This window comes from Schistocerca americana, chromosome 3, assembly GCF_021461395.2.
Source record: "Schistocerca americana isolate TAMUIC-IGC-003095 chromosome 3, iqSchAmer2.1, whole genome shotgun sequence".
NCBI classification, from domain to species: domain Eukaryota; kingdom Metazoa; phylum Arthropoda; class Insecta; order Orthoptera; family Acrididae; genus Schistocerca; species Schistocerca americana.
The window spans coordinates 581,165,913-581,192,744 of NC_060121.1; positions in this window are offsets into that span (position 1 = coordinate 581,165,913).

The following is a 26,832-nucleotide window of genomic DNA, read 5'->3' on the forward strand; positions in this document are numbered from 1 at the left end:
GCTCCATACTATACCTCTGTCTCTAAATGCCCATATGTATAAACTATGTTATGTTCATTTTTTAACTGTAATACGATGGCAATTCCAGTTTTCATGTAAAAGCGATCTAAGGATGTACGTGAATACTGCCAACTGCCACCTGTGTTACCATTACTAGAACTAGTATTAGACGATACTGTGGCACAACAACAATATATACCCGTAAGTGTATTCCACAGAGATAACTGTGCCAAGTGCCAGGATATGAAGTCACAAAAGGCTTAGAAATCGATTGCAAATGAAATAAACAACACAGCTGAGGGGAAGATTAGTATGAGATTAACCTGTGTGCTCCAGACTAGAATAATTTACAAACCCACATATTGTCCAGCGTCATGGAAGTACCTACAACAAAGGTTTCTCTGTGTTCTGGATTACCAGTCCTCTCAACGACATTCGATCAAGTCCATAAATTTTATCTTTCTGTCAACGAAATTTAAAGCGCCCCAATACTAATTCAAAAGCAACATCTGTAGCGAAGAGCTACACTGAATCACTTGATCGGCTTCGGCTCTCGAAATGTGAGTAACTAAAACAGTGCATCTTCCCTCCTTCTGACCCACCATGCCACATATAACACTGAAAAACTTCAGACGGGGATGCTTTGCACAAGAGATTATGGAGCTCCTTCTTACTCTCTACTCAAGTATCTGTTGTCCCCCGGATGCCTATTGAATTGCTCTGGGCTACGATATGTGCCTCTCAATTGGACACATTTCATTTCCACTATGATATGTATGTAGTTTGCCTCTAAACAAAAGAACGCATACACTAATATCAATTTACAATTCCAATAGGCAGCTATCGTTGCGCAGTCAGACGCTCGGGATTTAAATGTACATGCTGACGAGACGACGATCGTCTGCATAATGTTACACCACAAGGACTCATTCCATAGTACTATTACTGTTTAACACAACACCACGTAGTAATTGCGCAATTATGTATCATTGTGGAATTCGCAACAAGACTGTCATTTCGTTAGGCATTTCCTTGCCACTATAATTGTTTCGAATTGTCCTAGTCGATAGGCTATGGGAACAATAAATGACTGCAATATCTACGTCTGGGTTTTCTGATGTTAAGTCCACAGATTTCATTTAAAACAAATAAGATTTTCTAACATACCTAAATATCTCTGTTATATGAATTTGCATGTAGCTTATGGCTACCTCTTACAAAATAAATTTGCATTTCTCGTAATGGAAATTAACATCGACTTAACATTTTCGTTTATGTCTTTGCTAATAAAGCACAAATGATCTGTAACACGAATCGAATGGAGAGAGCCATGTTGGTTTCCACCTTCCGACATCCTATGGATTCGAAAATGATACTAACGTTCAGGCGAATCTTCTCTGAAAAAGAGAAGAGCATTAACCGAGAACAAATTCATCTCTTTCTTCTTAAAAGTGCACGCTATGGATGCTGTAAATAATACATTTACTGACCTCTCGTTTTGTTTACAGAAATTGGTATCTGAGTCTAGTTGTGTAGTACGTTACCATATATTGTTATCACCATCACCTTCTCAAAATAACGTAAATCAACCATGGGTACATCCAATCCTAATTATTTGCTGAAACGCAACACTCTCACAGTATCAACGAGGGAAAGAATATGTTACTTCTGCATTTAATTCTGCAATAACATTCAAATTAATAAACAAAGATTAAGTGAGAAATCTAATAGTCACTCTTGTTTATTGAACCTAGCTTCGGCTGTGTCAAGAGCCAATATAATCCATAATCACGGTCACTTACCGAAAAACTGTACACAAAAAGAGAGTCCTTAGCAAACTGAACATTGGTCAAAACACTAGCTCAAGCACATGTGATACTGTGTGTTATGTAAAAATATGCAAATACTTTAATTATATATCACACATAGAAGCAAACTTTGATCCAACTATGATATATTAAGGTACAGCGACGTTAGCTCTTTTTGCGAGGACTATTCGGAAAGTAAGGTGCGATGGGGTGCGAAATAGAAACCAAAATGAAAATCCGATGAAGTTTTGCACATATGTGTTGGGCAGCGACTCTAGTATGCCCGCCGACGCGTCACTTAGTTCTTTTCAGTTATGAGGCCACAGTGAGCACATAAAGATCCTTGGAAGTCTAGTGTCTCCCGCCAAATAAGAGGGCCTGGTGTGAGATTTCGCCTGACGTCATGCAGCCCACATAACATAACTTTCATACGTTTCCTTCTGCATGACAATTCTCTGCCGCGCTCTAAAGGGGCAACAAAGATGCTACTGCAGCGTTTTCATAGGGAAGGGTTTGATCACCCACAACCCAGCCCGTAATTGACTCTCTCTGAGTTTCATCTCTGCTCACATGAACCGCTAGCTATGAAGACAACGTTCTGGCACAGACGACGACCTGTAGACCAGCAAAGAGAATTGGCAGGAAGCAGAGGCGGCTTGTTTCTGTGACGATTTTATTAGAAAGTTGGTACAACGCTACTACAAATGTCTACATCCAAGCGGCGACTATGTAGAGAAGTAGCTGGAAGGTGAAGCTAACTGTTGCCAATAAAACATTTTTGATTTTTACCCTGGTTCCCATTTTGCGACCTATCTGACCGTACTTTCCGAATAGGCCTCGTACATCTTGCTCGTGTGACTCACATCACGAGAGAACAGTCTTAGCAGCACGAAAGTAATTCAACTATAGGTAAGGCAATGGTAACAAAATATTTGTCAACAGGTCTTCACATACTCTGGGAAAGACTGATTGAGAGTGTTAATTAATCTATGCAATAATACTAAATCTTATTCAGGAATAGAAATTTATAGCTATCCACCCGTCCCCGAAGGTAGAGAATTCGACATATGTGGAGAACAGTTATAGCACGACTTGTCCTTTGTCATTCAGTGCGGTAGCGTTCTCGCTTCCCACGCCCGGGTTCCCGGGTTCGATTCCCGGCGGGGTCAGGGATTTTCTCTGCCTCGTGATGGCTTGGTGTTGTGTGCTGTCCTTAGGTTAGTTAGGTTTAAGTAGTTCTAAATTCTAGGGGACTGATGACCATAGATGTTAAGTCCCATAGTGCTCAGAGCCATTTGAACCATTTAACCCTTGTCATTCAGAGTAATTTTCGACTCATTCAACTGAATTTAAGCTTTGAGTGAAGCTCTCACGCGGTCAAATTTTACGCATCAACATCAAATAAAAGCATCCACATCAGCTTCGACGTAATAGAAAACAACATTCCGTTCGGTATGCTTCCATTCAGGACATCACATCGCATATTGTATATTAATATAGCTGTTTCATAGATAAAAGTCATGACAGCGCATAGTTTCCAGTCTTTTATCTGTTGTTGATTGAAAGGGTCGCCACACATGACTTCGATCATGCCGGTAGTACTGAACGGCCGACAACCTAAGGTTTATAGCCGTAGTTATTCATGGACAAATTTGCCTTAGATAAGTTTCGTCCTAGGTTTGAAAACGAATTGCGACTTATTCACTCGCTCTCCACTATCAAGATTCCTCGTACACGATAGGCAGACATCACAGTCTAGGTTAGAACGATTTCCACAGAAGTAGAATGTAAACTTCGCAGTATTATATTGTGTAACACAACATAGCCAAGTAGCACGTAAATCGTATAGGTCACAAGAACTTGAAAAATCACCACAACGATACGCAGCCACGCCCTCTACTGGCAACCATTCTTGCTGCCCAACAGTCGGCAGCCCATTGCGCGAAGCGGCAACCGGCGCACAGATACAAGGGCCGTTCAATAGTTAATGCTACATATTTTATTTCCGGCAACCGGTTGATTTCATTCAGGACTGATATACACCAATTTATTCCCCACACTTCTCATACTCTCAGTTCAACGCGTGACCGTACCTGGAGGGCCTGTATGCCTGCTTGGTACACTCTACTCCTCGACGTTCGAGCCAGCGTCTGCTACATCAATAACCTCCCCATCATCCACGTACTGCTTCTAGTGCAGTGCATCCTTCATCGGGTCAGACAGATGCATGTCGGAAAGTATTAGATCCGGGTCGTAGGGAGAAAAGTCCAACGAAGTTTAGGGAACTCATGTCCGGCCTTGCGTTGTTATCGAGAAGATGAAGAAGTTCGTTTGGGATTTTGTGGCAACGAACTCGCTGAAGTCGATTCTTCAGATTTCATAATACACTTCAGAGTTGATTGTTACGCCATGATGGAGGACATAAAAGAGGATAACCTCCTCAGAGTCACAGAAGACTGTTGCCACACTTTACCGGATGAGGGAGCGGCTCTGAACTTTTCCTTCAGAGGAGAGGTGGTGGGGCGGTACCTCGTGGATATGCTGTTTTCTTTCCGCTTCGAAGTGCTGAATCCATGTTTCATTACCCGTGACGATGTTCGACAAATAATTGTCGCGATCAGCCTAGTAACGCGCAAGCCATTCCACACGAATGGCCCTTTGTTCCTCCTTAAAATTCTGTTAGGCGGCAAGGAACCCAGCGTGTGTACACCTATGAGTACCCCAGCTGGTGAACGGGTGAACGAGTTTGTCAGCACTACCAACGGAGACGCCCAGTTCAGCAGCGAGGTGTTTGACTGTGATCCGCCGGCCACCTCGAGTGAAGGTGTCCGCACGTTCCAGCATTTCAGGAATCACAGCTTTGTGCAGCCGACCAGCACGTGGGTGATGGGACAAGTTTGTGCGATCTTGTTGCGATGACGATAGACGCCTTGCCCACTAACTCACCGCGGCTTTCTTCAGCGCCAGGTCTCCATAGACACTTCGCCAATGCCCATGAATATTTGCGATGCTCTAGTTTTCTGGCAAAAGAAACTCAGTGACCGCTCTCTGCTTTCAAGCACCTGCGTTACAAATCACAGTATGTGATTTGTAGGATTTATTTATGCCACGCTAAATATTCCCATGGAGAATCATAATTTATGCTTGTATCAAAGTGAGCACATGTGACTGCTCTTAATGAATCCTTAGTTGAGGTAAGCACCGAGGTTCAAGTACATCCATATATGACATGTGCATGTGAGAGTAAAATCCATTTTCGTTTCAGTTTATCCTGAGAAGATCTAATTAAAACTGTCGCCATCAGATCATTCTCCGCAGACTGTATGTGAAGATCAGTATGAATTCCCAAACATTTTTCTCTTCAAATACGGGCTATACGTTTGGAATCCTATATGCTGTTTAGGAGGTTTTAGCCTACTGGAAATATTCTAGCAACTCTTGGTGGGGATTCGTGGCTGTTAAGTAAATTGTATATTCGTTAGCCAAGAACAGATATTGCGACTGTTTATCGTTAGTCGTATGTCCGTCTTGGTATACAAGGCAGGGAAACCATCGTTGTCACGGTGAGTCCAAGCCTCAGAGTGAGAGATTACTGTGAGGCAGTTATCCCTCCCATCCTCCCTTCCTTCGATTCATGTCGCGATCGTCGATACCCTGCTACTGGCCTGCCTAGATTCTCCATGACTTACTGCACATGAGGAGGGAAAGGTGGGAGGGTTGGGTGGAGAGTCGTCAAATGTTGACTACTTGGCAAATTACAGCTATTCACCTGTCGCGCCTCAGGCTCAGAGATCACCATTATGACGGATCTCATTGAACCCAAAGTATTTAGTTGGTTTACAAACGCAAATTACTGTTCTGTGCCAACAACTACAACTTTAACTATCAAAACCAGGAAAGAATTAATTGATGAATCAGAGAGAACTCTTATGTAAGGCAAGAAAGTACAATAAACATGGAATCCAGTAGAAAAAGAGAGAGGTGGTTTTCCAATACTAAATAAGAATAAAGAGTGGGTAAATATAGGGCCTGTTCTTTGTATTAATTATTTTCCTGGAAAACGTCTTGAATACACAGAATCCTTTTTGTGTTTAGTACACATTGTGCTCTACGTGGCTGTAACATATTCTCTGCAATGTAAACTCTTTGAATGTCTTATACACGTGAGAAATACAGTTGATGTGTGATTTCATGAATGTAAATCATTCTGGTAACAGTTCGTGCTGATTTGTACAAAGAATGTAGTGTATTGTCAAAACTATCGCTTTACTTCCAGTTTTGTACAGATAGGAATAGCACGTTATAATGAATGTATAAGGATTAAGTAACAACTAACATATTAATGAAACAAAAGGAGAAGGCATCCTGACAAGCAGCAGCTTCAAAAATGTCACTAGTATTTGGTGGGGTTATACAGACATGTAATAATCAACACTACTTACATGAAGAGCATTTTTTAATGTTGTTTAAGCTATTTCAGTAGAACGTTTCGTAACAAGTACACTCTCTTTGTAAACGTTTAACAGGTTTTAAAATAATCGGAGGCCGTTTTCCACATTGCGAACTTTCCTATTATTCTTTTTGTTCTATGAAGCTGGTAGATTCATCTTCAGTCCATGTGTCAGAAGCGTTACCAATTTTTCTTTTCGTCTGCAGTGTTTCAGATTTGATGGCCCTTCAAGAGCTGCCTTCGATATCAATTACAGAAGTGTCCCGTAACTCAGTTCTGATCTCTCTGAAAGCACGCTTTCGCTACGCCGCTTTCATTACCCTTTGATCGGTTGCCAGTCGGTTGGTCGTGTCATATCGATTATCACGCAGTACGTTTTCATGCATTTGAATGACGTGTGACAGGGTAGTACCTTTTGTACGGCACCATTTCACCTATCCACATTACTGTACAACTTGCTGGCGTGTCGAGGTATTCCGCAGCATGTCATCCTAATATCCGATAGTGGCTGGTTAGACAGATGCATCTTCTCTGACGGTGCAGTTGAAGTTTATCTTTGTGAAGTCCTATTTTGCCTAAAATAACAGCAATACACAAGTATCGGCACTGCTGCATTTAACTACCTGGGTTAAGTAGCTAACAAGTCGAGCAAGATACACCGACATTTATCATAATATCTAAGTAATAAACCTTTTTGTACTGAAAACATTACTTTTTGTTGCTGTGTTTGATATTCGTTGCAATTAGCATTGTCGTATGAAATAACAAAAACACACTCCGTTTTTAGCGCACAAGTGGCCCATCGGGACCATCCGATCGCCATGTCTTCCTCAGCTGAGGATGCAAATAGTAGGGGCGCGTGATCAGCACACTGCTCTCCCAGTCGTTATGATGGTTTTCTCTGACTGGAGCCGCTACTGTTCGGTTGAGTAGCTCCTCAATTGGCATCATGAGGCTGAGTGCACCCCGAGAAATGGCAACAGCGCATGGCTGGTTCGGATGGTCACCCATCCAAGCGCTGGCTACGCCCGACAGCGCTTAACTTCGATAATCTGACTGGAAAGCCGTTGCTACAGCATATGATATACTTGCCGCTATTCTTATGATACACAGGTAATCGTGGATACTGATATCAGTAGTCAATTTAATTTTTCCTTCGCACAACAGAAGATAATAAAAAATAAATTTTCCCACAGGTCGACTGACCATGGAAAGTAAATGTATTCTAAATACGAATGTCGTCATTCATTCCCTAGCAAGTACCGTTTGAAAAAGAGATTAATTGAAGTCTCATGTGGGAAAGCTTAACATTGCGACTGTAATCATCAGACTGCCGTATACAACGAATTATGTGTTACTAACCAGTAATCACTGTTTTATGACCTATGCAAATTATCCATTTCAACTGTTCTATGACAAGAATGTGCTGTAGGAAGTTACTGCTTTACACGTAAAACCGTAACAGACTTCATACAGACTAGATTGAAAAGTAAGCACGTACATGCCACACTAGTGCCATGAACATATAATACATACAGATCATCAAAGCTTAAAAGCGTGTACTTCATATGTTGGTAGCAGGCAATATCGGTTTTTTTTTCAGAACAGATCAGCATTTGGTAATACGAAGTCCAGGAAAGACGGATTTGATACTCAACCTGGTTGTATAGCGTGATTTGCCCTGAAAGTTAGCTAATCAACCGCTAGCCCTTAACCTGAGTTCGTAACTAATATGACTCTGCTGCAAATGTCCTGAAAATACTGACCTTCTTTTACAAAACTTTCATCCATAAGTGACCAGCAACAAGATCTATAAGCGAAACAACAGGTTTTAAGCATTCTTTGACACTGCAATGGAATACGCATCTACAAGATTTATAATTAAAGGATATATTGTCCCTTTTGAAATATTCAAGCCGATATATTGGAAGTAAATAATAAGAGGACTGAGAATAAAATTATATGGATATAACGACAAATTAATTATGAACATGTATGAAATTAGATTCAAAGAAAGACTATATCGACTGCAATGCAATAAAATGACATTATTTATATTATATGAGATCGTAGTGCATAACGTTCTCGAAACTACCATTATTATCTTTGTCATTATATATAAGGGAAAAAAAGATATTTAAGATCACTTCGAGTCAGATCATTTCTTCTGCTGTATGTAGCGAATAATTCAAGTGTGTATTCTGTGCTTAGTGGAAATATATTTACAAAAAGTGAGTGCAATGTATTACTTAAAGAAACCGTGCAAACAATTCTTCCTGAATTAGTAATTGCAAGAAGTTATTTAGCATTTTTTCATTCTCTGCTAAGAGAGCAGCGGCGATCTTTAACTGGCCACGCCGGCCAGAGTGTCCGAGCGGTTCTAGGCGCTGCACTCTGGAACCGCGCGACCGCTACGGTCGCAGGTTCGAATCCTCCTTCGGGCATGGATGTGTGTGATGTCCTTAGGTTAGTTAGGTTTAAGTAATTCTATGTTCTAGGGGACTGATGACCTCAGAAGTTAAGTCCCATAGTGCTCAGAGCCATTGGAACCATTTGACTGGCAACAATCGTCCGCCATTACGCGGCATATTTAATCTTATTGTGTTTTGTGTGGCGTATCACCACAGCCGCAGCAGAAATAATCATTTCAAGTTATTCAATTAACTAAAGTTCATAGCTTCACTAATTTTATTTCGTCTTTGTGTAACATATCACCACAGCCGAAGCTGAAAGAATCATTTCAAGTTATTCAATTAACTAAAATGCAAAGCTTCTCTAATTTTATTTCATCAAAAAAATTCATACTTTCACAGATACGATTTATTCTAGGTCAGTGAACTTAGCCTGCATTACATTTCGCCGAAAGCATTAGAAATAATTTTTATGGAGCCTGGCCGCATTTGAAACATATTTTAATATTTATTTTTGGCCACCTACAAATCAATATATATTTAATTATATTTCTTACATGATCCCCTTCTTGTGTTTCATTAATAACAATAATAATAATTAATAACCACAGAAAGGAAGGGATAATATAAGGAGCAACCAGCCACGTGTATGGCTTAAAAAATTACTTACCACAGATCACTACTGGTTTTAATTTTATTACAGATCCAAACTCGAATGTCTCTTATAGTTTTCATCTCTTTCCTGCTGGAGATTTGTTCTGTATCCGTTACTTGTGTAGCTGTAACGTGCTGTTTTATACGTTCCGTATTGCAGCTCATGGGTGATAGCAGTTAAGTAAGTGATTCTCCTTAAAAGAACCATTCAACTAGACGACATGGTCTTCGAAACGTGGGACGTAGGGAAAGCAGGAAGAGGTGTGGACGGGGCCTGATCAGTTACCATTAGTTGCACAGTGAAAACATATATTTTATTTGAGGAAATAATTTTTTAAAAACAATAATTTAAAAAAAATGACCTCAACATAAGCTGCACTGACCGCTGAAGGCCTTATTAAGAGAAAATTAAAAATTATTTGTCGGCTGTAGGATACAAGCAGTACTTTAGAACAATTAATGGCTGAAGGCCTGAATCACAAATGAGGAAGACAATTGCACGTTAAAATACAGCTACACTGACAGCTGAAGGTCTTATTAAGAAGGAATTCAAAATTATTTGTCAGCTGTAGGCCACGAGCAATACTGCAGAACAATTAACGTCTGAAGGCCTGAATTACAAATTAGGAAGACAATTACACGTTAAAAATACCAAAATAATCTTCTAAACAATCACTAAAAAACTGACTGTAACACAAGCTACACCTGTGGATGAAGGCCTTATTAAGAAGAATTCAAATTATTTGTCGGCTGAAGACCAGAAGCAATAGGAATAATTTAAACAAAATATTATTTTTAAACAATTGACACAATCAGACCAAATAAAGGAGGGAGTGATCACAGGCATTCCTCCAAGGATCGACCTGAGAAAAGTCCCTATTGCTGCGTAAGCAGTAAGACATGTAGCCAAGAGCTATGCTCACCTAACAGGGTGGCTACTCGAACTAGGGACAGTTTAAACACCTATCAATGCTCTTACCAAATCCACCTAACTTGTGATAACCAGTACAACAATGGAATAATTCAAGCGAGGACGAAGTGACAGAACACACTGCATCTTCAGGATCTAGTGTTTAAAACATCGATAGGCAGAAGGAACCATTACAACCAAGGTAGACAAAAGAAACCACAATCCACACCGCAATCAAGGAGGCTGTCGAACTACACGTCATGTCAAACAGCATCTGCAAGATAAGGAAAAGTACACGGCCGCAAAAATACGCTAACCTCCAGGGCAGATAACTGGGAGGTTAGTTTCCACTAGACAGTAAAATACCGCTGGTAGCACTTCACCAATAATAACACAAAATTCAAAAACTAATGACAGGCAGTACAAGATGGATAATGATTCCATAGCTCGACACACTCCACTTGTTGCTGTTCTTCTCACGGCGACCCTGCGAGCAGCAACGCATGAACAAACTGTGTGATCACAAAATAGTGGAGGTTTCACTACTGGATTAATGTTCACTCAACTCAACGTCCTGTGTCCGGTGGACAACGAGGTTGTGACTCTAGCAACTGCAGCCCCTCGATCGGGCAGTGCCTGCATGTCGCCAGCGGTCCCGGCATCTCCTCTCTGCTGCTCCGTCCCAACCGAACTACCGACACACCTGACCCGGGAAACACTTCACTTCCTTCCAAAGTTAGTACGGGTACTAGATATCGATAAACGCTGCTGCTGCTACTTGTGGACAGACAACGCGAGCAAATGTAGTGGCGCCAGTAAACAGAAGGAGGAAACGAGACGCCACTATCCCTATAACACGATGCCAACTTACCAACGGCACCAACGCGAGCCGCATACGGCTCAATCTTGTAACTCAAGTCGTTACCATCACCATTGTGCAGATTCTGTAACGACATGTATAAATTAACTATTAACGTATCTGACTGTGTTTTAAAAATATCCAGTGAACTTCTCAGGATATGGGTTTCTTTGGGGTCACTCAGAAGTTTCTGAACTGTAGCACCCTGGATGTAAGAGTACTGCTCCCGAATAGATACAGACACTGCCTTACACCTGCCCGTATTTGAACCAAACACTTTTGTAGTGACCTACCTTCCGTCGCGCTTCTCCCCCACACATCTCCCCACTGCATTCTGTTACAATTCTGAAAAACAGTTTAGGCTTTAATATGGCTCCGCCTGATTAAGATGTGGTACAAACAATTATTGTTTATTTTTAAAACAATTTCGTTTAAAAGTAAACATTAATTTTATACCATTAGAACAATATTTTTAATAATCTGTGAATTTTCCACACCGTGCAGCACAGAAATGATTAGTCCTACAAGAGATATGAATAAGATCTTTTTGTAAGAAATATAATGTCGTTTAATTTAGTACCGGGAAACATTTTCAATAGAAGCCACGGTTTTCGATTTATTCGAGAAAAGCTTAAAGTGACCATTAAACCCATCACCACCCTAATGTTCACAACCAACTGGTATGTTGTGCATCACATTCTGTCCTAACACTGTGCAAAAATTAGGGCTTACACGGTTTTTTCTCTAGTCGTCTTTTTTAATGGATACAGAATGAAGTTTTCACTCTGCAGCGCCGTATGGTTCAAATGGCTCTGAACACTATGGGACTTAATATCTGAGGTCATCAGTCCCCTAGAACTTAGAACCACTTAAACCTAACTAACCTAAGGACATTACACACATCCGTGCCCGAGGCAGGATTCGAACCTCCGACCGTAGCGGTCGCGCGGTTCCAGACTGAAGCGCCCAGAATCACAGCGCCGTGTGCGCTGATATGAAACTTCCTGGCAAATTAGAACAGTGTGCCCGACGGAGACACGAACTCGGTACTTGTGCTTTTCATGGGTAAGTGCTCTACCACCTCAGCTACCCAAGCACGACTCATGACCCGTCGACAAAGCTTTAGACAATTTGTTAAGGTTAACGTATAAAGTAGCGGCGTCAGTGCAGTTTTGCTTCTAACTTTCTTTGTGGCGTTAACGAGCACTCATCGACAAACGGCACACACAGTGATATCTGAAGTAAACTAATAAACGAGCTTCACGCTCACGTCTGAACCGAAAAAGAAAAGTAGGTCTGTTTCTTTCAACCCTAACTTTAAATTCGAATACTGAAAAATATTTTGAAGTGGAAGTCATCAATCTAAGAGTACTTGCTGTATAGAAAAGCAATATCTATTTGATGAATATTGAAAGATTAAAACTGCTTGGTTGGAAAAGTATGCCATAGCGATGGTGGGAAACGAAGATATTGGTTTACTCTTCATTAAGAAAGAATTAAAGAAAGGTTTAGTTGAATGTACTTTTCCTGATTAAACCGAAACGGAGACAGTAGACATCTGTAGCGTCGTGGTTGACTTACCTAATTGTGTTACGAGTCACAATGATAAATAGATAGATAATACGAAAGTAAAGATTACTAATTTCCAACTAGGGATTTAATTTAATATAAAAGAAAGGGGAAACTTAAAACATCAATCAGTTTCTTTAAAATCGTGAAGTTCTTTTACAAATAGTTACCGTTGCTGGTTTTATCGTGACACATATTTTCCTCACATTAATCCATTAATCATAAACAAATGGTACATCGTCATCTTTACGATTTAGATTTTTCGTAAGTTAAACGCAACCTTGTCTATTTATTTCCATCAGATTTCGAATAATAAAGAAGATAGTCATTTTGTAGTTCATTGGAAGGATAAATAATGTGCTTAAGTGAAACGATAAAACTCAGTGATTTACTTTAGAGAATGGTATGCTAAATTATATCCCTATCGTACGTCATATTATAGAAAGAGATTACTGCGATAGTTAGAGCTTAGTAACTGAAGAAAAAGAAAGTAAGTCTTCCGATAAGCATCCAACAGATATGTAAATATTTCTCAACTTTCTAATATTTATGAAGTTAAGTCCCTTTCCTATGCACCTCTTTTGGGCAATGCATTATTATTACAGTAGTAGAAGTGATAATACTAAAGGCCTGCTACAAGTGTTTAAACAGTGTTTGGTTCAAATATGGGCAGGTGTAAGCCAGTGTCTGTATCTAACCGGGAGCAGTACTCTTACATCCAGGGTGCTACAGTTCAGATACTTCTGAGTGACCCCAGAGAAACCCATATCCTGAGAAGTTCACTGGATATTCTTAAAACACAGTCAGATACGTTAATAGTTAATTTATACATGACGTTAGAGAATCTGCACAAAGGTGATGGTAAGGATTTGAGTTACAAGATTGAGCCGTATGCGGCTTGCGTTGGTGCCGTTGGTGAGTTGGCATCGTGTAATAGGGATGGTGGCGTCTCGTTTCCTCCTTCTGTTTCCTGGCGCCACTACATTTGCTTGCGTTGTCTGTCCACAAGTGGCAGCAGCAGCGTTTATCGATATGTAGTACCCGTACTATCTTTGGAAGAACGTGAAGTGTTTCCCGGGTCAGGTGTGTCGGTAGTTCGGTTGGGAAGGAGCAGCAGAGAGGTGATGCCGGGACCGTGTTCATGCACTTCCCTCCTCCATATATCGGAAAGCATAAGATCGAGCAGGTGATTCTCTAATGTATCTACTCCACTACGTCACAAGAAGCAACTACAGGGTGTTTCACAAAGTTATATCGACCCTGCACAGAGTGTTTATTTTGCACAGAACGGGTTACCACTACATGAGACGAAGGTTTGATTTACTAATAATATCAACGGAAATCAGAAGCAACGTAAATCTCCGCACACTGTTCTATACTGCGAGGCAAAATTGATTCGGCGTCATCCTGTACGACAGTGTAATACTTTCAATCTGGAAAGGCGGTCTGAAGCGAGCTCGTTGTTTGTGTTCTCCCCGTGAAGACAACTTCCTTCCACCCCAGCAATGCTCGCAATTCAGTTTACAGACAGACTCCGTAGCAATTACTGCCGAGTTCAATTATACGAGTAGATGAAGGTGATGTCTGGTTCGTGGGGTCCTCAACTGCACTGTCATCAGCACCCGAACAAAGTCCCAATCTGTACACAGTTCAATCCAGCCACTTTCACGAATGATGATGGAATGATGAGGACAACACAAACACCCAGTCCCAGGGCAGAGAAAATCCCCAACCCAGCCGGAAATCGAACTCGGGACTCCGTGATCCAGAGGTAGCAACGCTAGCCATTAGACCAAGAGGTGCGGACTTGCGAGTAGAGAAACTAACTTCACTGAGCTCGTTTTTATATAGACGGGTTAATTTCAGTTAATTAAGTAAGTATGCTTTTGCTGTTTTTAAGGGACCTAATACGTAAAATTCATTCTTTCAGTGACCGGACTAGATTCAATATTTCTCATTCAATTTGCTCATTTCGTTCTCATTTCGTACTCGCTTTCAGCTGGTTCCGGGAAACACATCTTCTTCCCACCCGAGCAGTATTCACAATTCAGTTTATTGACAGAGGTCTGCGTCTAGCGTTTCTGCTCGCTCGAATTGATTGGTGCGTGTAGTTACAGGAAAGTGCCACAGATCTATGTGTGGCTGCTTTGAGAGCAAGTGCATCATTAGACATCGTCTATTTTCTTTCGAGAGCGCCACGCACGAATGTCCCGGGCGTCGACACCCACCCGATCACCATTCAGTCACTCGCTGCTGGCTCATGTTCTGTCTCACAGTTCAACTGACATGCATCTGAAGACCCATGTCTGCAGAACACGACGAAGTGTAAGTTCTGACGCATTAACAGCTTCGGTGAAAGACTGTAATTAAAAAATTCTTAGAAATGTGTGCTGGAAAACTTACTCCATTTATATTAATATCTGGTGGAGAACATCGTTCTTTATGACATGAGCTCGCATATGTTGAGTCCGAATTTGGAAAAGTGGATGTCTCTACCATCCTATCTCAACCGACGACGATGGCACGAAATACTGGAAGAGAATTCTTTGAAATAGGGGCGAGTTCCACACCCAGTATTGTCTAAGCCATAACCGTGAACCCATGTGTACACACAGCAGATTTGTGACCGATCAATGCCGGAAAATGTGTTACCTCTCTGTAACTGCACACGTTTTTGATCAACAATGGACATTCAGAAACATGGTATTGACAATAACTAACATTTCTGGGAAGAAAAATCTTGGGCATTAATTAGGAACAATACTGAGGAAATAATATTTAATCTATGAGTAAATCTTCAGCACCTAACTTTATTCTACACTAAAGTGCCAAAGAAACTTGTATGGGCTTGCGTATTCAGATACAGAGATATGTAAACAGACTTATTAGATCGATTACTACTGCTACAATGGCAGTTTATCAAAATTTGAGTGAGTTTGAACGTGATGTTATTGTCGGCGCACGAGCGATGGGACACAGCACATCCGAGGTAGCTGTGACGTGGGGATTTTCCCTCAGGACCATTTCACGAGTGTACCGTGATTATAAGGAATCCGGTAAAATATCAAATCTCCGACTTCGCTGCGGACTGAAAAGAATCGTTCAACGTGACAGAAGAGCAAACCTTCCGCAAATTTCTGCATATTTCAATGCTGGGCCATCAACAGGAGTCAGCGTGGAAACCATTCAACGAAATATCATTGATATGGGCTTTTGGAGCTGAAGACCCACTTGTGTATCCTTGATGACAGCATGACACAAAGCTTTACGCCTCACCTGGGCCCGTCACTACCGACATTGGACTGTTGATGACCGGAAACATGTGATATGGGACCCCTGACACGACTAAATACGACTCTGCCAGGTGACACGTAGGTAAGTATCCTGTCTGATCACCTACATCCATTCACGTCCACTGCGCATTACGATGGACTTGACCAATTCCAACAAGACAAAGCGACACCCTACACTTCCATAATTTCTACACAGTGGGTCGATGAACACTCTTCTGAGTTTAAACGCTTCCGCTGGCCACCAGACTCACCAGACAAGAACATTATTGAGCATATCAGGGATGCCTTGCAACGTGCTGTTGAGAAGAGCTCTCCGTCTCCTCGTAATCGTGGTGTCAGTTCCCTCCAGCACTACGTCAGACATTAGTCGAGTCCATGCCATGTCGTGCTGCGACACTTCTGCCTGCTCACTGGGGCCCTACACGATTTTAGACAGGCGTACCAGTTTCTTTGGCTGTCATCGACAGACTCGCTAATATATGCAAGCAATGCAATCCTTTCCGTAATACGTGTGCATTGTACATCTTTTGAATATAATCCTAAAACACGTTTTCGGTGACGGATTTTTGAAAACTAAGACTGCAGTGGTTCTCTCCATTCTTTTATTGCCAAAGACATTGTCCGTTAAAATATTCGTTATAGACAAGATTGAAACCAGAAACGGATACTACGCGGAACAGCTTATTTAGAATGTTACAGTCTTTACTCAGCCAGTACGACAAAATGACGAATATACTTCCGGAGAAGGCGTGCTTGCAAAACTTAATGATTACTACAAACTATATGCAGAAGTACTCGTAACATTTGTGGAGAAGTGCTCCAAGGGGAGAAATATCCTACAGTTCATTTTGTGTGGCGACTGGCCCGTAAGTTGAACAATCATTGCAAGGCAGGGCCCGTCGATACACAGATATATATTTATATTTTTTTACACTATTGTAAATCCTCTTTTCTTGTTTAATACGCGCTGCGTGTCCTGCAGATACAATCTGTATTTAGTTGTAAAACACCATTTTCGGCCACTGGTATTTTGCACTACTGTACAAATATCGCATTATTTTACGTTAACTGTAGCTGCTATGTGCACTGAAAGAGTTTTGTCTACCTCTCGTCGAGAAGTAAGTGTAAATTCGAACCTTGTACGGAATAGCAACATTTCTGTGGCCACCCTTCCGACTACTGAAAGTTACGGCAGTTAATGATAGAGACGAGACGTTAAATGCTGAACCTCAAATTTGCAATGAAATATCAATTCCTGATAAGCAAGAACAAAATTGTAATTACTTAAAATAACGGTTTTTTGTCTTCTTCTTCATCTCCCTCAAGTATTAGACAAGTTGGTCCGTTGGTACTTCTCCATCAGTCCATCTTCTCTTGTGTTTACCGACGTTCCTTATTCCTTTAAGGATTTATTGTAGCATTTGTCTAGGATTAAGTTCATCACCCACTCTTTCTACACGCCCTTTTCATTCTTTTCCGTACTTCTTAACCTTTTCGATTAAGTTACAAATTCCTACATTACTCAGCATGGTCTCGCTTTTATAATCTATCCCTTTTTGTTACGCATTGAACTGTTGTTAAAAACCTCATCTCCGTTGCCTGGAATATAACACGCGTTCTGGAGTTCATAGTCCAGTTATCACCTCCATATAGCAAACTGCCATAACATTATAAATTTTTTATCATTGGTCCACTCGAACTTTTCCACTGAGAGTCTATTTCATGGTGTCACTTATCAGGTGAATGGCTCAATCTTTTTTCCAGTATGCAGTACACCGAGATATATGCCACAACCCAAGAATTTGAGGGTGTTAGTTGTTCAATAGTTTCGCTTTCCAGTATGAACATACGTCCCAAAGGTTGTGAGCCTTAGAGGGCCATGGATTTGGATTCATACTTAAATTATTTAACATACTTAAATTATTTTGCTTTGCTACTTTATGTAGTTCATAAAACGGTTTCTGTAAGTTATCGTTGTTATCTGTAACTAGAATGAAGTCGTTAGTAAACATAAAGAGTTTTTATAAAACTTTTTCTGTGAACGTGTCCTCTGTATTAGATTTCATGATCTATTGTTTACATTCCCTCATAGCGTCATCTAAACGTAAATTAAAATGTATCGGTGACATACGCCTTAATCTGAACCCTTTATTAACATTTCCTTGGGAGATATTCCCAGATTCTAGCTTTAAATTTACCTGTGTTCCTTTGTACTTGTAAGTACTTTGGACAACTTTGGTCAGATATGGTGGTGTTCCTCCTGTTGTTCTGTGCACACTGTAAAAGGTTTTCCTATAATCTGTAAAGACTTTGCACGATGTTAGATCGTAATTTCTTCTATTTACCATTATTTGTTTTAATGAGAAAACGATGTCTTAGCATAACCTACCTTTCCGAGTAGCAGCTTGTTCTTTGAGTAAAATGCTACTTACAATGTTTCTAATTCTTTTTGCTGATTTTGTCAAATATATATTTTACCTGTCTCACTGGAGAGTCTGTTATTGATCCTCTTCTGCAAACCGATACTGCTTTTGCTTTTTGCCTTTTTTTCTTTTTTTTAGCCATCAGTCTTCTCAATGGTTTGATGAGGTCTGCCATCGGTTCCTCTCCTATGTCAACCTCTTCATCGCAAAGTAGCCCTCAATTATTTGCTGCACGTATTACAATCTCTGTCTTCCGATACAAATTTTACCTTTTACAGCTCCGTCTAGTACCATGGAACTCATTCCCTGATGTCTTTATAGATGTCCTATTATCCTGTCCCTCCTCCATGACAGTTTTTCCATAAATTATTTTTCTTTCAAGTTCTGTGCAGAACATCCTCATTCCTAATCTTATCAAGCCGCCTGATTTTCAACATTAGCGCCTGATTTTCAACATTAGTCCATAACACCACATCTCAAATGCTTCTATTCTCTTCTGTTCTGGTTTTACGACATCTGATGTATCACTACCATACGAAGCTGCGCTCTAAGAAATTCTCAGAAATTTCTTCTTCATATTAAGGCCTATGTTTGATACTAGCAGATTTTTCTTGGCCAGGAGTGCCCTATTGTCAGTGATAGTCTGCTTCTGATGTCCGTCACTGGTTATTTTGCTGCCTAGGTAGCGTTTTACAACTTCATCTACTTCGTGGCGATCAGATGTTCTGTTTCTTGCTGTCCTCATTTTGCTACTTCTCATTACTTTCGTCTTTCTTTGATTTATTTTCAATCCATGTTCTGTATCCATTAGACTGTTCATCCCATACAGCAGACCATCTAAGTCCTATTCACTTTTACTCAGGATAGCAATGTAATCAGCTAATCGTATCAGTGAAATCCTTTCACCAAGAAATTTGGATTTCACTCATGAACCTTTCTTTAATTTCCATCACTGCTTCACCAATGTACAGGTTGAACAGTGGGGGCGAAAGATTACATCCCTGTCTTACACTCTTTCAATCTTCGTCGTCCACTCTTATTATTCCCTCTTGACTCTTGCTCATATTGTATATTATCCGTCTCTCCGTATAGCTTACCCCTATTTATCTCATAATTTCGAACATCTTGCACCATTTTACATTGTCGAACGCTTTTTCCACGTCGACAAAACCTACGAACGTGACTCGATTATCCTTTAGTCCTGGTTTCATTATCAACCGCAACGTCAGACCTCTATGATGCATTTAACTTTAATGAAGTCAAAGTGATCACGATCTAACACATCATCAATCTCCTTTTCCATTCCTCTATATATTCTTCTTGTAAGCAACTTGGATGCATGAGCCGTTAAGCTGATTGTGCGATACTTCTCGTACTTGTCAGCTCATGCTGTCTTCAGAATTGTGTGGATGATATTTTTCTCAAAGTCAGATCATTTGTCGCCATGCTCATACATTGTACACACCAACGTCAATAGTAGTTATTTTGCCACTTTCCCCAATGATGTTAGAAATTCTGAAGGAATGTTACCTATCCCTTCTGCCTTATCTGAACTTAAGTCCCACAAAGCCCTCTTAAATTCTTATTCTAATACAGGATCCCTTCTTCTTCTATGTCGACTCCTGTTTCCTTTTCTATCACATCAGACAAATCTTCCCCCTTATAGAGTCCTTCAGCGTACTACTTGCACTTATCCGCTGTCTCCTCTGCATTTAAGAGTGATATTCCCGTTCCACACTTAACGTTACCACCCTTGCTTTTAACTTCACGGAAGGTTGTTTTTAATTTCCTATATGCTGAGTCAGTCTTTCCAACAATGATTTCTTTTTCGATTTCTTCACCTTTTTATGCAGCCATTTCCTCTTACCTTCCCTTTACTTCCTACTTATTTTATTCCTCAGTGACTTGTTCTTCTTTATTCCCTAAGTTCCCTGAACATTTTTGTACTTTCTTCTTTCATCAATCAACTGAAGTAGTTCTGCTCTTACCCATGGCTTCTTCGGAGTTACCTCTCTTTACTTATGTTTTTTCTCCAGCTTCTGTGATCTCCCTTTTCTGATATGTCCATTCGTCTTCAATTGTACTGCCTACTGGGATATTCTTTAATTTTATATCTACCACCTTAGAGAACGTCAAGCGTGTTTTCTCATCCCTTAGTACTTCCGCATTCCACCTGCTTGCGTATTGATTCTTCCTCACTAATCTCTTAAGCATCAGCCTATTCTTCATCAGTAGTACACTGTGATATGAGTCTATATCAGTTCCTGGGTATGCCTAAAAATCCAGTATCTGATTTCAGAATCTGTTATCTGACTAGGATGTAATCTACCTAAAATCTTGCCGTATCATCTAGCCCATTCCAAGTATACCTCCTCCTCTTGTGATTCTTGAACAGATTATTCCCTATTACTAGCTGAAATTTATTACAGATTTCAGTTAGTCTTTCTCCTTTCTCCTCCCATATTCTCCTTCAACCTTTTCTTCTACTTCTTCCACCACAACCGCACTACAGTCCCCTGTGGCTATTAGATTTTCATCTCTCTTTACATACTGTATTACGCTATCTCTATCGTCATATATATTCTCTACCTGAAATATCGTTGTCGGTGTTGGTTTGCTGTCGACTGTGCTAAGTACAACCCAATCACTGATATGTTCACAGTAATACATTCTCTGTCGTACCTCATTATTCATAACGAATCTGACTTCCGTTATATTATTTTGCACTGCCTTTGTTATGACCCTACGCTCATGTGACCAGATATCTTTGTCTTCTTTACATTTCACTTCACAGACTCTTATTACGTCTATATTGATCCTTTGCTTTTCTCTTTTCACATTTTCTACTTCCGTACTACCTTCAAGCTTCTGACATTCCATTCTCCGACTCGTAAAACATTGCCCTGTCATTGGTTACTGATGCTTTTTCTCATTATCACCTCCCACTTGGCAGTCCCCTCCCGGATATCCGAGTGGATGACTATTCCCAAAATTTTTGCACAAGGAGAGACATCGTCGCAATACTTTTTCAATTACATGTTACATGTCCAGTGAATACACGTTATGTGTCTTTAATGCAGTAGTTTCTATTGCCTTCTGCATCCTCACGCTGTTGATGATTGTTGATTCTTCGGCCTTGAGGTGCAGTTTCCCATCTCAAATACATGAAAGTGCCCTGAGCCTCTGTCTCCTCCTCCGCCCTCTTTGACAAGGCCGTTGGCAGAATGAGGGTGACTTCTTATGCCAGAAGTCTTCGGCCGTCAATGCCGATGATTAATCAAAATTTAGGCGGTGGCAGTTTTCGAACCCATGATCGAAGGCGTTTCGGATTGCTAACCAAAGACGTTACGCCTAAAGTTAAAATCTAAATCCTATACGTAGCTTCATCTTGTGGATATTTAAAAAGAGCTCTTCAGATTTTATTGCACTGTAAGGCTTTTTGTACTTCCTTACAATCTGTCTCACCTATTTCCGAAAGACAACAAGGAATTTCTTCGACTTCCTTATTTTCCTCTTTTTTCGACCACCAAGTTTACAGAACAGTTTTCATTTGGTATTAAATAGTCTACTGTTGACCTACAGCTGCGGGTCGTCATGGTAAATTTGTCAATCTCCCTATGTTTCAAAAGTTACTTTCTGTTCGCAAAGAATTTACGTTCACAAAGTCTTGTAACATTTATCTATTCTGGTTAACTGCTGTTCCTCAGTTGATTCCTATTAGGTTCTTACTGGACTATTTTACTGTCGTAGCTAGCTTATATATGCCCTCCTATCATAATGCAGTCTATTTTGTTTATGGAACAAGGTCACTTTGCAAGCCATTGTAAAATTTATTGGATACACTCTTTCTTTCTTCTTCCAGGCCATATATTGATATAATACTCGTATATTCTCTACCAATTTTATTTTTCCGTGTTATAATTCTTTCATTTACCCAACTATATGATATAATCATGTTCCTTCTGTTTTTGTGAAATTTGCGCTATATTTATTTATGGTCTCTTAACAGACATCAGAGTCGCCGTTGACTGTTTAAAATATTTGCATTTTCGGCCTTATGGCCATTTTCAAGTAACACTGCAAAGTCACGTTCTGTCAGAAAATAAAACTATCTGACATGACTGTGAATCCCAACCATGAGAAGTTATTTGCGGTCTTTTGGAGAACGTCAGCCGCACTCACCAGCCTTAAGAATGATGTCCATGTTCTCGGAAGTGGTGGAAACTTAACAACTGATTTTATCCAAAGCTCGCTCCTTTGAGTGTTTTGTATACCAGCCTCCGGCGCAACTGGTGAAAGAAATCTTAGTGCTTCAGAGAACTTTACTTTGGACAGTCATCCACAATAAGTCAATGATTTTCTAACAGTTCTTTGTAATTACAATGCTAAGAAAGGGTAGTTAGGAGACATTTTTTAAATTTCAGTTTTTTTAGGTAGTACCATTCAAAAAAGTGTAAATATGAACCAGTTCAGTAGATGGTGGTATAAAATACAGCTCTGCATTTATTTCACTCCGAGACAGGGCATTATTACAAAAGTGGGTAGTTCCCTATTTTTTCCTCGAAACTTTTAACTATTTGTTTTGGTCTAAAAGAAGCTTTCTTCAGTTTTATGGGTGATATGATGTCATGATTAGACGCCAGGAACGTACGTCTACAGCATAACTAAATTGTTCTCAGCGGCGTCCCATTAGCTGGTGGGAGTAAGACCAGCCTGCGTGCACAAAGGGCAGAGAGGCTAGCACGCTGGACCGGGCGGCCACTGCCCTTCTCCTTCGCCTGCCCCTTTCCCCCCTCCCATCGCCCCGCCCACCAAACCGCGAAGCCTCCTCCGACCACACAGCCTACCCGCACCCAGCTTTCATACCCGCGCACGCCATGGCTGAGAGCGGTGCGCTCGAGTGAGGACGAGCGAGCAAAGCTCCCTACTTGGAGACCACATTTGGAGACATGACATTCAGCTGCGTTGACGTATTCGACTAACTTCATTTGAGTTAGCACATCACGTGGTCTTTATACAGTTGACGCTATTACATAATACCTCCGCATCCCCTGTCAGTCTAGACAGTATGACAGTTCTCACTGATCCAATTGCAGCAACTGTAACTATCATTGCAATTCACTTCATGTCTTGAATCTACTCTTTTGAACGCCTCTGTTCCCCTGAAAAGTAGTATACACCTGTCGGATTATAATGACATCATAAGGAAAACTCTAGGAATCTGCGTTAAAGAAATACTATTACATGAAATTTAAGACAGTTTAATTCTTAACTGACCAAGGTAAAACTTTGTTATGTAATGTAATATTGGCACTGATCGAAGTTCAAGCTATTGAATGTAGATATGTTTCATTTAAACACAAAGAAATTTTCGTAAAAGTATCAACAGATATCAGTGAATTCCTTTCTTTATAGAATGGTGGAAATTCCATAAAACCAATAATGGATGATGCAAGAATGCAGAATCTCGCAGTTCTCTGGCAACCAAATCAGTTGACAATGGCCAAGGAGCACTTGGCTGAAAGCACGTGTAATTTTAATCAGTCGGCGCAGTTGGAAGCCCGAGAACTTTTTATTCACCAATGATTAAATTTATTTTCAACAATGAATATCAAAATATAAATAAATGGCAATATACACTCCTGGAAATTGAAATAAGAACACCGTGAATTCATTGTCCCAGGAAGGGGAAACTTTATTGACACATTCCTGGGGTCAGATACATCACATGATCACACTGACAGAACCACAGGCACATAGACACAGGCAACAGAGCATGCACAATGTCGGCACTAGTACAGTGTATATCCACCTTTCGCAGCAATGCAGGCTGCTATTCTCCCATGGAGACGATCGTAGAGATGCTGGATGTAGTCCTGTGGAAACGCTTGCCATGCCATTTCCACCTGGCGCCTCAGTTGGACCAGCGTTCGTGCTGGACGTGCAGACCGCGTGAGACGACGCTTCATCCAGTCCCAAACATGCTCAATGGGGGACAGATCCGGAGATCTTGCTGGCCAGGGTAGTTGACTTACACCTTCTAGAGCACGTTGGGTGGCACGGGATACATGCGGACGTGCATTGTCCTGTTGGAACAGCAAGTTCCCTTGCCGGTCTAGGAATGGTAAAACGATGGGTTCGATGACGGTTTGGATGTACCGTGCACTATTCAGTGTCCCCTCGACGATCACCAGTGGTGTACGGCCAGTGTAGGAGATAGCTCCCCACACCATGATGCCGGGTGTTGGCCCTGTGTGCCTCGGTCGTATGCAGTCCTGATTGTGGCGCTCACCTGCACGGCGCCAAACACGCATACGACCATCATTGGCACCAAGGTAGAAGCGACTCTCATCGCTGAAGACGACACGTCTCCATTCGTCCCTCCATTCACGCCTGTCGCGCCACCACTGGAGGTGGGCTGCACGATGTTGGGGCGTGAGCGGAAGACGGCCTAACGGTGTGCGGGACCGTAGCCCAGCTTCATGGAGACGGCTGCGAATGGTCCTCGCCGATACCCCAGGAGCAACAGTGTCCCTAATTTGCTGGGAAGTGGCGGTGCGGTCCCCTACGGCACTGCGTAGGATCCTACGGTCTTGGCGTGCATCCGTGCGTCGCTGCGGTCCGGTCCCAGGTCGACGGGCAAGTGCACCTTCCGCCGACCACTGGCGACAACATCGATGTACTGTGGAGACCTCACGCCCCACGTGTTGAGCAATTCGGCGGTACGTCCACCCGGCCTCCCGCATGCCTACTATACGCCCTCGCTCAAAGTCCGTCAACTGCACATACGGTTCACGTCCACGCTGTCGTGGCATGCTACCAGTGTTAAAGACTGCGATGGAGCTCCGTATGCCACGGCAAACTGGCTGACACTGACGGCGGCGGTGCACAAATGCTGCGCAGCTAGCGCCATTCGACGGCCAACACCGCGGTTCCTGGTGTGTCCGCTGTGCCGTGCGTGTGATGATTGCTTGTACAGCCCTCTCGCAGTGTCCGGAGCAAGTATGGTGGGTCTGACACACCGGTGTCAATGTGTTCTTTTTTCCATTTCCAGGAGTGTATTTACCTTTTTGATAGTAAAATATTTATGCAAATGCATAAAAATAACAATGAGCAAGCTTCAATTGAACAGATATCATGAACAAAATATAAGGCTGTGATAATGAATAGTTCAGTTTTGAACAAAAAACACTATTCACAACACAAGCAATATGCATCTATGCGTGTCTGTTAAGAGGAAATCGTTCATCAAAAAACAATTAAATAATAGCGAGCGTGCTCGTTTTGGACACCAAGCACTGATTACACATTATTTTATTACAATTTGAACAATAATATGCATAATGACCTTTACAAACACGTTACTGGTAATTTGAATATACAGGGTGTTTCAAAAAGAATATACGTATTTCGAATGCGTACATTTATTAAACTTTAAGACATATGAATGTGAAACCTTACACACAAATTTTCGAACCTCCCAAGGTTAGATTACGGACGTTCAATGTGTGTTCCATCAGCGTCGATACTCAAATTCCTCCCATACCGAGGCAAGCATGTCCTTCGTCACTGATGTTATGATGTTATGCCGGTACGGATCCGGTTCGTCAACTCTTCCAGGTTCTGTGGGAGTGGTGCTGCATGAACGTTGTCTTTAACGAAACCCCACATGAGGAATCAGAGGGTGTCAAATCCGGTGACCGTGGAGCCCAGCTGAGACATGCTAAGTCACCAGCTCCTTGACGACCAATCCAACGGTTCAGTAGAGTTTCATTCAGATATTCACGCACTTGGCGACTACCAGTGAGGGGGTGCCCAGTCTTGTTGAAATATGAAGTTGTTTTCGAGCAGCCTCAGAAACAACCAGTTTTGTAATATACCGAGATACTGCTGACAGTTAACCGTGTTTGCATCAAAGAAGAATGTGCCGTAAACAGACGATCGGGACATCTCACAAATGAACATTGACTCTGAGCGAATTTTCTACATGTTCACTGGCTGCATGTGGGTTTTGTAGGCCCTAAATTCGACATTGCGTTTGTTTACCTGACCACTAACATGGAAAATCTCTTCATCACAGAACAGGATGCGTTGTGCAAAAGTGTTATCATTGTCAATAGCATTAAGAATCTTGCTACAAAATCCCACCCGTTTGCGTTTGTCATCGGAACGCTGAGCTTGTAACAGCTGTAACTTGTACAGCTTCTTAGCCAACGTCTTAAAACACGCCAAATTGTGGTTGTAGGCACTTGTAGCTACCGACTGGCACAACGAGCTGATTTTGAAGGACTACATCGGAAAGCAGTTTGAATTCGTAAATTCTTCGTGAACACGAGGGCGACTGGACTCTTTCCTTTACATACACATCCTGTATCTAGTAACTGTTGATACAATCCGAGAATGTTCCACCCGTTCGGAGGGTCGATTTGGTACCTCAACCTGAAACGTCTTTACA